This window comes from Nicotiana tabacum, chromosome 11 (assembly GCF_000715075.1).
Source record: "Nicotiana tabacum cultivar K326 chromosome 11, ASM71507v2, whole genome shotgun sequence".
In the NCBI taxonomy this organism is placed as follows: Eukaryota; Viridiplantae; Streptophyta; class Magnoliopsida; order Solanales; family Solanaceae; genus Nicotiana; species Nicotiana tabacum.
In genome coordinates this window covers 20,761,297-20,774,472 of record NC_134090.1, presented here as the reverse complement: position 1 = coordinate 20,774,472, position 13,176 = coordinate 20,761,297, and the positions used below count along the sequence as shown (strand labels likewise).

The 13,176-nt window shown below is 36.5% G+C and overlaps 2 pseudogenes; one reads left to right on the top strand and one right to left on the bottom strand.

Moving 5' to 3' along the window:
- Nucleotides 1–9,306: 9,306 nt before the first annotated feature.
- Nucleotides 9,307–9,466, bottom strand: LOC142166751 (5.8S ribosomal RNA; annotated as a pseudogene).
- Nucleotides 9,467–9,841: 375 nt separating this feature from the next.
- On the top strand, nt 9,842–11,354 carry LOC142166502 (peroxidase 5-like; annotated as a pseudogene).
- The last annotated feature ends 1,822 nt before the right edge of the window (nt 11,355–13,176 follow it).

The following is a 13,176-nucleotide window of genomic DNA, read 5'->3' as shown; positions in this document are numbered from 1 at the left end:
GCTCTACTACACGATCTAGAGTAAGAAGAAAGAGTGACAAACCTAAATGCCTTGTAGCCTCCTGCTTATAAGTGTGGTGCACAACACACCCATAAACAAGACTCTACTAGACACGGCTTGCAGACTCCCTAGGATAGAACTGCTCTGATACCACTTCTGTCACGACCCAAACCGAATGGCCGCGATAGGCACCCGGTGCCTCAACCGAGTACCAACGTAACATAACTTTCTTATCATATTATCATGAGTAAATGAGCCAGAAAACCCGTCATGAGATAACAAGAATAAAACATAAGGGAATACTCAACATATGAAGACCTAACATGATATACAAACTTATATATGTGACATACAAGACTATAAGGCCGAAATGACCATTAGTAAACTCGAAATATAGGCCGACAAGGCCATACAAGTATCCATACACCTGACATCTGTCTACAAGCCTCTAAGAGTACATAAAATCATAAAGGTCGGGACAGGGCCCCGCCAAACCAATCAATACATATCCAAAGCATACTGACCAAATAGGCAACTCCGGAGCAAGTGGAGTGCACCAACACCTTCGCTGAGTTGATAGCCTACTATGAGGACTGTCAACCTATCAATCAGGACCTGCGGGCATGAAACGCAGTGTCCCCAGGCAAAAAGGACGTCAGTACGAATAAAGTACCAAGTATGTAAGGCAGGAAAGCATAAACAAGAACAGTAATGTAAAGATAGAGATAGAGGAGATACAACCTGCAACATCTGAGTGCCTATGGGGGCTACTAATATGAAATGCATAATACATATATATACATAAACTTTTTAAAACATTCGCCTCTGTGGGCATCATCATCATCATATTGTACCCGGCCTCAAAGAGGACTCGGTAAAAGCGTACCCGACCATCATAAGGTTCGGTAGAATCGTACCCGGCCACGTGGAGCTCGGTAAAACCCAACTGATCAGTGGTTGCACAATAGGTGTCGTACCCGGCCGACTATAGCGCGACTCGGTAGAGTAAAATAGATACATATATATAATGTATGCTCGACTCACGAACTCACATTTTAAACCTTTTGGAGTGACTTAAGAACATTATGGACATCCCTACCATCAGTATGAACCTTAGTAGGATTTAAGGATCATACACACTTGTTTAGAATAATTTTATAAGGAAAGAACAACATGGACAACCTTAGTTGCTAGGAGTAGAGTCACTAAGAAATAGCGTATCGTTTATGTTCATTTCATTTTAGACCATGCCAGAAGAAAGAAGAAAGTGCCTTAACATACCTTAAACCCGTTGAGTCCTTAATCCCTTCCAAGAAACTCTTCAAACAAGTCAACTCAATTGGTATAAGGAGATTCAAAATCAGTGCTGAGCAAAGGCTAAGTCTATAACTTAAGCTAGTAGCTCGTTTACGTAAATTTGGGCAGCATATCCCTTGTAACAAGGGCCTCCTCCAATACCATATACCAACAACAATGACCAGAGCAATCCATCAATACATAATTATCAATATCAAGACACCATATAACAATAACAAGTCACAACTATATTACGACAAGCGGAAAGCTCCGATTGGAATCCGTATACCCCTTATCAATCCTTATAGACTTCTTACTTCAACATAAAAGTATCATTAACATGATAATGAAGTCATTAATCAATGATTCCAACCTTATACCATATATTTATAACAACGAAAATAATCCACAACTTCAACTATCCTCAATTAGCAACTTTATTCACTAGTTCATGTCTAGCCCATCCATTTAACTTAATCAACATCAATATAACCTTAGGCACAAGCAAGATCACAATATGCATACCTCCTAAAGTATCTTCAAGTCAAAATCCAAGTAATATTCAGTTTACAACAACCCTCAATAGCAATACAACACCATAGAAGTGACTTAAGCTAATCCAAGTATTATCTTGTAGTTTATCATCCTAACAACTTAACCAACATACAAGAAAGCTTAATCACAATTAGTATGTTGTTATACTCACCTTAGACAGCAGAAAAAACTTGGAATTTCATCCAAATACAGCCCAAAACAATCCTCAATGACAAAAGAACCTCAAAAACGTGTTGTTCTTCACTAGAACTAAGTTATGATGTTGAAATATGGTGTAATCATTTTGGAATCACTTCAAAGCCTTGTGGTATATGTTTAGGAGGGTTAGGAGACGTTTGGAGACGAATTCTAGTTGAAAAATGAGCAAAAATAGGCGTACCAAATCGCTTATAAATTAAAGTAGGTCAACCACCGCCAAAGTGGGTCCCATTGGGAGCTGCTTGCGTGATCTCGCAAAAACACGAATATCTCTCTACTCCAATGTTGTATTGACGAACGGTTTAATGTGTTATAAACTAGACTCATAGATCTTCAATTTGGTAGGTAGGACACCCCATGATTCAAAGTGTATTTGGATAAATTCTCAGATATATTTGACCTAAAAATCAGCAAATTTATGAATGTAACTTGTGATGACCTTTGCTAACTCTTGTTCCACAACTTGCTTGCCTTCAAAATATAGAAAATGAATATCATACGACTAAAATAACTCATAGAATAACCTCCTTATCATGTTAAGAACCCTAGTCTCACCCCAAAGTACATGTTATAACATTCAAAACTTGTCGACTTTCGATGAAACTTATTTTCTTCAATTGGTTTAGCTTTTAAGATTTCCAACCCTCTTGGTACTCGTTATTCATGATCTTAAATATTTGTAACCTCCAAGGTAACATGATTAACTTACTTTATTTGCTTCTAAATATAATCTCATTTCCGAGCTTACATCAATGACTTACGACGTACTCTCACGTATGAAAACTTGGGGTGTAACACCTAACTAGAGAAAGGAATATGTTTATCCAACTTCTTCGCTACAAGAGAAGAATGTCCTTCAAATCAGTCGTAGCCCTAGCATCGAGAGATAGTAACACAAAGTATGTAGATTCGCTGGATCTAAGCTCAAGATGTCAGAAATCAACCCAAAACGCTGAACTGAGAGACCTATCGGCAGAAACACCTTCTTTGTCTAAACAAAAACGTCGATTCACCAACCACCGGAGAAGAGGAACTCAATGAAACAGAATTGGGGTAAGGTCGGATGAAAGAGCAAGATGAGATGTACCAGAATCTTTGCTCTGATACCATGAAAACACTATGAATCGAGTAGGAGAAGAGGAAAACTTCATTAGGGTTTCATCTTTTAATGAGAGAGAATTGGGGTCTGCATATTGTTTTGTTACATTAGATAATGACCCGATGAGTCTTTCTAAAAAAATATGCCAGTATTTATATGATGGGCTCACTAATGCTAACTAATGAAAGCTGGCAAAATACAAGAATAGGCTAAGAGTGAAGATGGGCTAAAAATATAGAGTGGCCCAAATGTAAAAAGAAACTAATTAAATAAACTCTACAACTAGCAGTGTTTATGTTTTGGCTTAGATGCCAAATAAGCCATCAACGCAACACTATTTTGCTGAGTTTTTGCCATTTTTGTAGTGAGATTCTTGTCATATCTAGGAGTAGAAGCGGTTTTTATTTTCTGTCATACCCCTCTAAAACCAACTTATACATGTCCTGGTACAATTAGACTATGTTATAAATAACAAGCGGACCATGTTCTGCCATACCCCTCTCAAACCTGTAGGGTCCATCCCATCAATATAGGTATGTGCCTATATAATAATACATGGTGATCAAGTTTGGAAAGATGTGGAGGATAATCAAATTGCTCTTGTAGAATACTTTCAGCCCACAACTCTTTTTCCTTATAAAAGGAGGGCATTCTTTCAATGTTAAACACACCAAAAATCAGAGAGAAGTAACAGAAGTTAGAGAGAGTAATCCACAGATCGTAGTTTGCAAGATAAATAGTGGGTGTGAGTAATATTGTTGTGAGGTATTTAAAATAAAGAGTGTTATTTCTTTCGAAGTTGTAGTAGTCTCTTGACACTACTAAGTTGTAATATTATAGTGGTAATATTGCTCCGCTAGGGTATTGTATTTTACCCTGTTAAAAGATTTGGTGTCTTTGTTACTCTTGTATAATTATTATTTATCGTGAATAATTTCCTGGACGGGATATTATTTTTCCACTAATATGGTATCAGAGCCATGGCGAATAATGATCCGCTGTCTTTTCAGTACCCTCGTATCATAAAAGATAATTATGAGAAATAGTGTCTACGTATGAAAGTCATTCTTGGCTCCCAGGATGTGTTGGAAATCGTAGATATAGGGTATGCAAAACAAGATAATGAGGAAGCTCTGCCTCAAAATGAAAAAGATGTCTTGACAAAGACAAGTAAGAAAGATCAACAAGCTCTCACGCTTATCCACCAATGTTTGGATGATGGCATGTTTGAGAAGGTGGCAGATGCTACCACCTCAAAGGAAGCTTGGGAGATTTTACAAAATTCTCTCCAAGGAGTTGACAAGGCAATGAAGGTAAAACTTCAAACTCTAAGGGTTGATTTTGAAGTTTTGAAAATGAAAGAATTCGAATGGATTTCGGATTATTGTTCAAAAGTGAAGGCTATTGTGAATCAATTAAGAAGATACGGGGAGGACATAGAATATGTCCACGTGGTAGAAAAGATCCTTTGTACTTTAACACCTAAATTTGATTTTGTGGTGTGTGCTATTGAGGAGTCTAAATATTTAGACTCTATGATAGTGGAGAAATTGGAGGGTTCTTTACAGGCCCACAAAGAAAAGATCAAAAAGAGATAAGAAGTGTCATTGGAGCAACTTATTAAAAGTCAGACATCCTTCAAGGATTATGGAGGTGAAAAGAACTATTGAGGGAATGAACGGGGACGAGGCCGTGGTGGTCATGTAAGAGGAAGAAGTAATGGTAACAAATTCAACAATGAAATTAAAATCCACCAAACATTCAAAGGTCGTGGTCGTGGACAAAGAGGAGGAAGAGGACGTGGCTACAATCAAGAAAATAATGGAAAAAGGTATGACAAATTAAAAATTGAGTGTTATAATTGTCATAAATTTGGCCATTACTCTTGGGAATGTTGTTGCAATATTGAAGAGAAAGCTAACCTTGTTGAGAACAAGAAAGAAGAAGATGAGTCAACATTGCTGCTGGCACCCAAGAAAGAAGACATGGATGATTGTAGCTCGTGGTATTTGGACAATGGAGCAAGCAATCATATGTGTGAATGAAAAGAGAAGTTTGTGGAGTCAATAAAACAGTGAGAGGTAATATGTTCTTTGGAGATACCTCAAAGATTTAAATCGAAGGGATAGGTACAATTCTGATCTCCTGTAAAAATGGTGACCACAAGTTAATTCAAGATATTTATTATGTCCTAAAATTAAAAAGTAATATTTTGAGTTTGGGCCAACTTCTTGTAAAGGAATATGACATCCACATGAAAAATATGCATCTTTAGCTTAGAGATTCAAGTGGAATTCTAATTGCTAAAGTTCATATGGAAAAGAAAAGATTATTTTCTCCGAATCTTAAGACAATTGATGCAAAGTGTTTGAAGGCTAATGTGCAAGATGAATCATGGTATTGGCACATATGATTTAGGAACTTGAATTTTGAAGCACTCAAATCAATGGAAGAAAAGAACATGGTGCATGGGATACCATCAATCAATCATCTCAATCAATTATGTGAAGCTTGTCTTCTTAGAAAACATGCAAGGAGGAGTTTTCCAAAGGAGTCCATGTCAATAGCAACCATGCCACTCAAACTTGTTCACACTGATGTGTGGGGGCCAATTAATCCATCTCCCTTTGGTAAAAGTAAATACTTTCTTCTCTTCATTGATGACTTTAGTAGAAAGACTTGGATTTATTTCTTAAACCAAAAATCTGAAGCTTTTGCTGCTTTTAAAATTTTCAAAGCTTTTGTGGAGAAAGAAAGTGGCTATGAAATAAAATCTTTAAGGTATGATAGAGGAGGCGAATTCACTTCAAAAGAATTTAATGACTTCTGTTAGTCTCATGGAATTCGTTGCCCTCTAACAGTACCTTTTTCACCCCAACAAAATGGAGTTGTATAGAGAAATAATCGAATGATTCTGAATATGGATAGATGTATGTTGAAAGCTAAAAGTATACCCAAGGAATTTTGGGCCGAAACTGTTTCTTGTACAGTTTATTTGAACAATAGGTCTCCAAAAAGAAATGTCAGAGATCAAACCCCTCAAGAAGCATGGAGTGGAAGAAAGCCAAGTGTTAAGTACTTGAGAATCCTTGGGAGCATAGTCTATGCTCATGTGCCACAGCAAGGGAGAGCGAAGCTTGACGATTGAAGTGCCAAGCATATGTTTGTTGGCTATGATACGAGTTCAAAGGCTACAAGTTATACAACCCAATTAGCGGAAAAATGGTGGTAAGTCGCGATGTTGAATTTGATGAAGAATTGGCATGGAATTGGAAAGCTCAGGAAGAAACATCATATAATTTTCTTCCATACTTTGGTGATAAAGAAGAACCAAAGATTGTGGAACCTGTGCAACATACAACTCCACCTCCTTCTCCAACCAATGTTGCATCTCTTTCTTCTCAAGAAAGTTCAAATGAACAGCAGCAAAGAACAAGGAGTATTCAAGAGCTCTACAAGGACACAAAAGAAGTTACTAATTTTGATTTTTTATGTTGTCTCTTTGCTGATAGTGAACCAATAAACTTTGATGAAGCTGTTACAGAAAAAAGGTAGAGACAAGCCATGGAGGAGGATATCGAGTCAATAGAGACGAACAACATTTGGGAGTTAATAACTCTTCCCAAGGGACAACGAGCAATTGGAGTGAAATGGGTATACAAGACAAAGAAGAATGCTGATGAAGAAGTGGAGAGATACAAAGCACGACTTGTGGCTAAAGTCTACAAGCAAAGGCAAGGCATTGACTATGAAGAAGTCTATGCACTTGTTACCCGTATGGAGACAATTCATTTGTTGATCTCTTTTGCGGCCAAATAAAGTGGAAGATCCATCAACTAGACGCCAAGTCAGCCTTCTTGAATGGGTATCTTGAAGAAGAAGTCTATGTTGAACAACCACTGGGATTTGTGGTAAAAAACTATGAAGATAAAGTATTGCGGTTGAAGAAAGCTTTATATGGATTGAAGTAAGCCCCACGGGCATGGAATAGTTGCATCGACAACTATTTTCAAGACAATGGGTTTACTCGTTGTCTCCATGAATATGCTCTTTATCTTAAAGTTCATACTAATGGAAATATCTTGCTTGTTTGTTTTTATGTTGATCATCTTATTTTTACGGGTAATAACCCAAGTTTGTTTGAAGCTTTTAAAAAAGATATGTCCCGTGAGTTTGAGATGACAGACGTAGGGCTCATGTCATACTACTTGGGCCTAGAAGTGAAGCAGATGGATGATGGAATTTTTATCTCTCAAGAAAGTTATACAAAAGAGATATTGAAGAAGTTCAACATGCTCGATTATAACCCCGTGAACACGCCGATGGAGAGTAGGACAAAATTGTCCAAGTTTGATGAAAGAGAAAAAGTGGATCCTACATTTTTCAAGAGTCTTGTGGGAAGCTTAAGGTACTTGACTTGTACCAGGCCAGATATATTCTTTTCAATTGGAGTAGTAAGTTGCTTCATGGAAGCTCCGACCTTAACTCATTTGAAAGTCGTTAGAAGAATTCTTCGTTACCTAAAAGGTACGATTGATTTTGGGCTATTTTACTCTTTTTCTAGTGATTTCGACCTTGTGGGATTTTGTAATAGTAATTATGATGGAGATATTGATGATAAAAAAGAACAACTGGTTTTGTGTTTTTCTTGGGTGATTCTGTTATTTCTTGGAGTTCAAAGAAACAATCAATTGTTACTCTCTCGACATGTGAAGCTGAATATGTAGCAGTAACATCCTGTACATGTCATGCTATTTGACTGAGAAGATTATTGAAGGAGATCAATTTGCAACAGATTGAAGCTACAGAGATTTGTATTGACAACAAATCCGCACAAGCACTCGCGAAGAATCCAGTGTATCATGATCGAAGCAAGCATATAGATACAAGGTATCACTTTATCAGAGAATGCATTGCCAAGAAGGAAGTCGAGCTCAAATATGTGAAATCTCATGATCAAGCTGCGTTTATCTTTACAAAGCCTCTCAAGTTTGAAGATTTTCAGAGATTGAGATCAAGACTTGGAATGAAAAAGAAAAATCAAAATTAAGGGAGAGATTGTGGAGTCCATCCCATCAATATAGGCATGTGCCTATATAATAATACTTGGTGACCAAGTTTGAAAAGATGTGGAGGATAATCAAATTGCTCCTGTAGAATACTTTGAGCCCACGACTCTTTTGCCTTATGAAAGGAGGGCATTCTCTCAATGTTAAACACAACAAAAATCAGAGAGAAGTAACAAAAGCTAGAGAGAGTAATCCACAGATCGTAGTCTGCGAGATAAATAGTGAGTGTGAATAATATTGTAGTAAGGTATTTAAAATAAAGAGTGTTATTTCTTTCGAAGTTGTAGTAGTCTCTTGACACTACTAAGTTGTAATATTATAGCGGTAATATTGCTCCGCTAGGGTATTGTATTTTACCCCGTTAAAAGATTTGGTATCTTTGTTACTCTCTTGTGTCATTATTATTTATCGTGAATATTATTCCTGGGCGGGATATTATTTTCCCAACAAAACCAACTTATACATTCTTAATACAAGTAGACTACGTTAGTGCCTTTGAGAATACAATTGAGGTGCGATTTTCAGAAGGGAATAGGTGAAGAGAGCTAGCCTAGCTAATATTTTGCCAAATACACTAAACTGAAATTAGAACACTACTCATTCTAATTAGCAGGAATTGGTTTCTTGTTTGAAATACAGAAATAGCAAACAACATATATAGAGTTTCCTCCTATTCGGTAGCTTTTCTTCATAAAAATATGTGAGGAAAGAATCAAGATTCCTTCCATTTTTTTCTCTACTTGTTATAGAATAGGAATGGAGTTTGTGGATACCACATTCACAAATAAAAATACTACAAAATGAGAAGAAAGTCAAACTCCTATTTACAAATTAACAAAGATATCCTAATGAGTTGAATATGACATCTTGGCTATGAACTAAGAAATTTTACACGTATTGGCAACCAACTAATAAAATAAACTGCCCAACTCAATCTCCAAGAGGGAATTGTTTTTCGGAAAGAACAAATTAAGAATGGAGAGGACTGAGTTTTTTTATTAATTTATGGAGAATACTTGTAATGATTCCTATGAACGCTATTTTACTCTCATTCAAAATTAAGAAAGATTGTGTAGGCGACACGATGCGCGACGCCCAGGCAGTCGCGCCATCGGCATAGTGGTTTCAGGCACAACTTGCACTCAAAGACTCAGTTGTTCACGAGATTTTGCAATTCACATTAAGTATCACACGCTAATCGCTATGTTCTCCATCGACGCGAGAGCCAAGATATCCATCGCCAATAGTCATGTTCCAAACTAAGGATATGAAAAGCAGTTAATTAAGTCAATTTCCAAGGAAAGTTGATATATTAACACATATAAAAACTGTTTCTTTTCTATTCTTGTTTCCTCTTTTTTTCTACTTATAGGCAATTAATGGTAAATAATTAAAGGAAAAAAAAGACGTCAAGCTAAGGTGGTAGTTGTGGAGTCCTTCAAAGGTCAGACAATATTATCTCAAGAATATTTCAACTATACAGTTGGTATATTACATGCATTCATGTTTCATTTTTGTAACATATACAAACAGTTCCATCTGTAATTATAGACTATTTCAATTAATTTCTCAAACTATAAATACTCCAATGTGTTCATAAGTTATATCCATCACTTAAGGAAAGCCAATTACTAAGAAAAATTCATAGTGCCTAGCTGCTATTGAGTCTTAAAAAGATGGATTCCAAGAGCTTCAACCTTTCTGTTTTAGCACTTTTAGCTTGCCTGATTTTATCTTTTTCAGTACCATCTCTTGCCTATGGGAAGAAAACAACATGGCCACCACTTAGAGTAGGTTTCTACAGATATAGATGTCCTCCTGCTGAAGAAATTGTGAAAAATGTTGTATACAAAGCCGTATCGCGTAATCCAGGCATTGCTGCTGGCCTTATCAGGCTACATTTTCACGACTGCTTCGTCAGGGTAATTTTTCAGTTTATGAGTTCTGAATTCTAGAAAAGGCAGTTTACTGGATTCTGGATAAGTTATTTATGCATATATGGACACAGAGTTTTGGCCAAAATTACTGGAATCTACCGAACATGTAGCTAGAACTCTGATTATCTGTGCTGATTTAATTACCAATATGCGTATGCTGGTGTTTATATTTTCGTTTGATAATTGCACTACCTTATAATTGTGTGTTGTTTATGTAATTAGGGGTGTGATGCATCAGTACTATTGGATGGACCAAACTCAGAGAAGGAAGGTGTTCCCAACAAGAATAGTTTACGAGGTTTCGAGGTTGTTGATGCAGCAAAAGCACAACTTGAGGATGCATGCCCCGGAACTGTATCCTGTGCTGACATTCTTGCCTTTGCTGCTCGGGACAGTTCCTATAAAGTTGGGAATATATACTATGATGTCGAAGCTGGACGTCGTGATGGTAGAGTTTCCATTGACTCTGAAACATTGGCCAATCTTCCTTCTCCATTTGTCGACGCCAAGGAACTCATCAAGAACTTTGCCAGAAAAGGTATGTCCGCTGATGAAATGGTGACCCTATCTGGCGCGCATTCCATTGGCATTGCTCACTGCGCTGTTTTCGCTAATCGCCTTTACCCTCAAAACAACCAACAAAATCTGCCAATTTATCCTGAATACGCCAACTTCTTGAAGTCCATTTGCCCACCAGAGGCACTCACAAACGGGACAGGAGTCACGAACCCTGCAAATCTTGATGTCCTGACACCAAACAGGTTGGATAACAAATACTACGCTGCGTTAAAGAGTAAAAAGGGGCTGTTGATTTCTGATCAGGGGTTGCTGGCCAATCCTACAACTGCTAAAATGGTGAACTTCAATGCAAGATATGGTTCAGTTTGGGCCTAAGAAATTTGCAGCTGCAATGATTCACATGGGTCAATTGGATGTCCTCACAGGTCAAAAGGGAGAGATCAGGAGCAACTGCCATTTCAATAATCTTTTGCCTTCCTTAAATTTATAAGGAATGGTGATCACTACTGTTTCAACTTTTCCCATCCTACTCAAGCTGCAAGGATGATTCAATGTTTGATCAATTGTTTTTGCTTTTCTTTTTCCCCAATGAGTGTCCAATTGTTTTTGTTTCTTTAAATTTTCCCAATGTTTGTTCGATTGAATATTGGAAGGATTATTTGAATTGAGTTCTATAATGATTCGTGCAATTACTACATGTTTTTCCTTTGCTTCGGCTATTTTATTTTGCTGGTTATTACTGTTTTGATGGGTTTTCAATATTTTAGCTTTATGTTTTGATGATCTAACAAATTTACTATCAAGAATCATAGGAAACCTGATATACTTGGTATACATTACTAATCAACGGACTCCAGCTAATGTGAACTGCTACAGCTTCAGGAGATAGAGAACCAAAACAAGGACCTGATACCCTTGTGGTTCCCTGATAGCAGTACAAAGTCAATCGTGTATAGCTGGAAAGTGACGTGACTGCCTGCACTGTTCCTGCAGTCACTTGTCCTTTGACCAACAAAGTGATTACATCATTCAAGTGATGTCATCTAAGTTGTATTAACTAGAGTATTACAACAAAACATCACTTGAACAGTTGAGAATTTACTTCAAGCATTCAAGCCATCTGATATTCCAGTATTCAATTCTCCAGTGCATCAAGAACAAAGTTTAACACTACTACTGACCAGTTCCTAGATCCAGTATTTTGTTGTCCTTAGTTGAGTTGTAACTTTGCAATTGTTCTTCATTGTAATTCCTAATTTGCTTAGCTAGAAGCGTTACTTAGGAACCCTCTTGTAAAATCATAAACCCTTAGTGTTTGTGCCGTGACTAGAGTTAGTCATGAGTTGAAGTCTTTATAATAGGTGTATTGCAAAGTGGGAAATCCTACCAGTGTAGGTCGTGGTTTTTTATCCCCTTGAGTAGGGATTTTTCCACGTAAAACTCCATGTCTTATTTACTTACTGTTTCATTAGCATGGCATAAGAGAACCTGGTCTCTCTATAATTTGGTGGACTCACATAAACTATCATGTTTTTCTTTCCATTATTTCTCCACTACCGTACTTCTTTGCCATAACTATTATGATTATGCTTTTATCCATTTACAAGGTAGGAATAAGGTCTAAGCGTATACACTATCTTCTCTAACTAATCCGAGCCGTGAGACTTGACTTCTTCTCAACTCTTTAAGAACTAAAAGAAGGGCAACTATATATATATATATATATATATATATATATATATATATATATATATATATATATATATATATATATACACACACACACAAGCTTTCCTCCTCCGATATGGAACAATATTTCTTTGTAAAAGAGAGAAAATCAAAATTTTATTTTCCCCTTCATTTCCTATTTACCTCAATTTTTGAATAATTCGTCCAATTGATGTTGGAAACAAGTTAAGGTGAAAATCATCATCTTTCCAAAATCTATTATGTTAAATCATCAAGAGACAATAAATTAGATGCAGAAAAATCGTTGAATATACGAGAACAAATGAAACTCTTTGATGATATTATTATTCGTCAAAAATATCAAATTCATTTTGCATGCAACCGACGCGAGCAAAGGCTAGTTATAGACTAAACTTGGTGAGCCTATAAACAAGCTGATTGATTGGTCATCTAGGTTGCTTCTTCTAGTGATGGGAAGTGGAAATATCTTATGGGTATCCAATCCACAATCTTAAAGATATAGAATTTCATCAAGTCATTATTGCCACATTCGTTTTTAGATGAATAGTTTTGATGATTAATTATGTTCACCACAAATTAGGTCATGGGGTTTGCCGATCATCATATTACATGATAAGTGAGAAGATAAAAAATTAAATTTAAAAGACTAAAATAATCTTATAATGTTATGGGACTTTTATATCCTTAACAATACCTTCAATATTAAGAATATAAAATATGTAAGCTATAAAAGTTAGCTTGTAATGTCAAATTTGCCCATGGATTATCAAATTTCATTATGGTACATGTATCT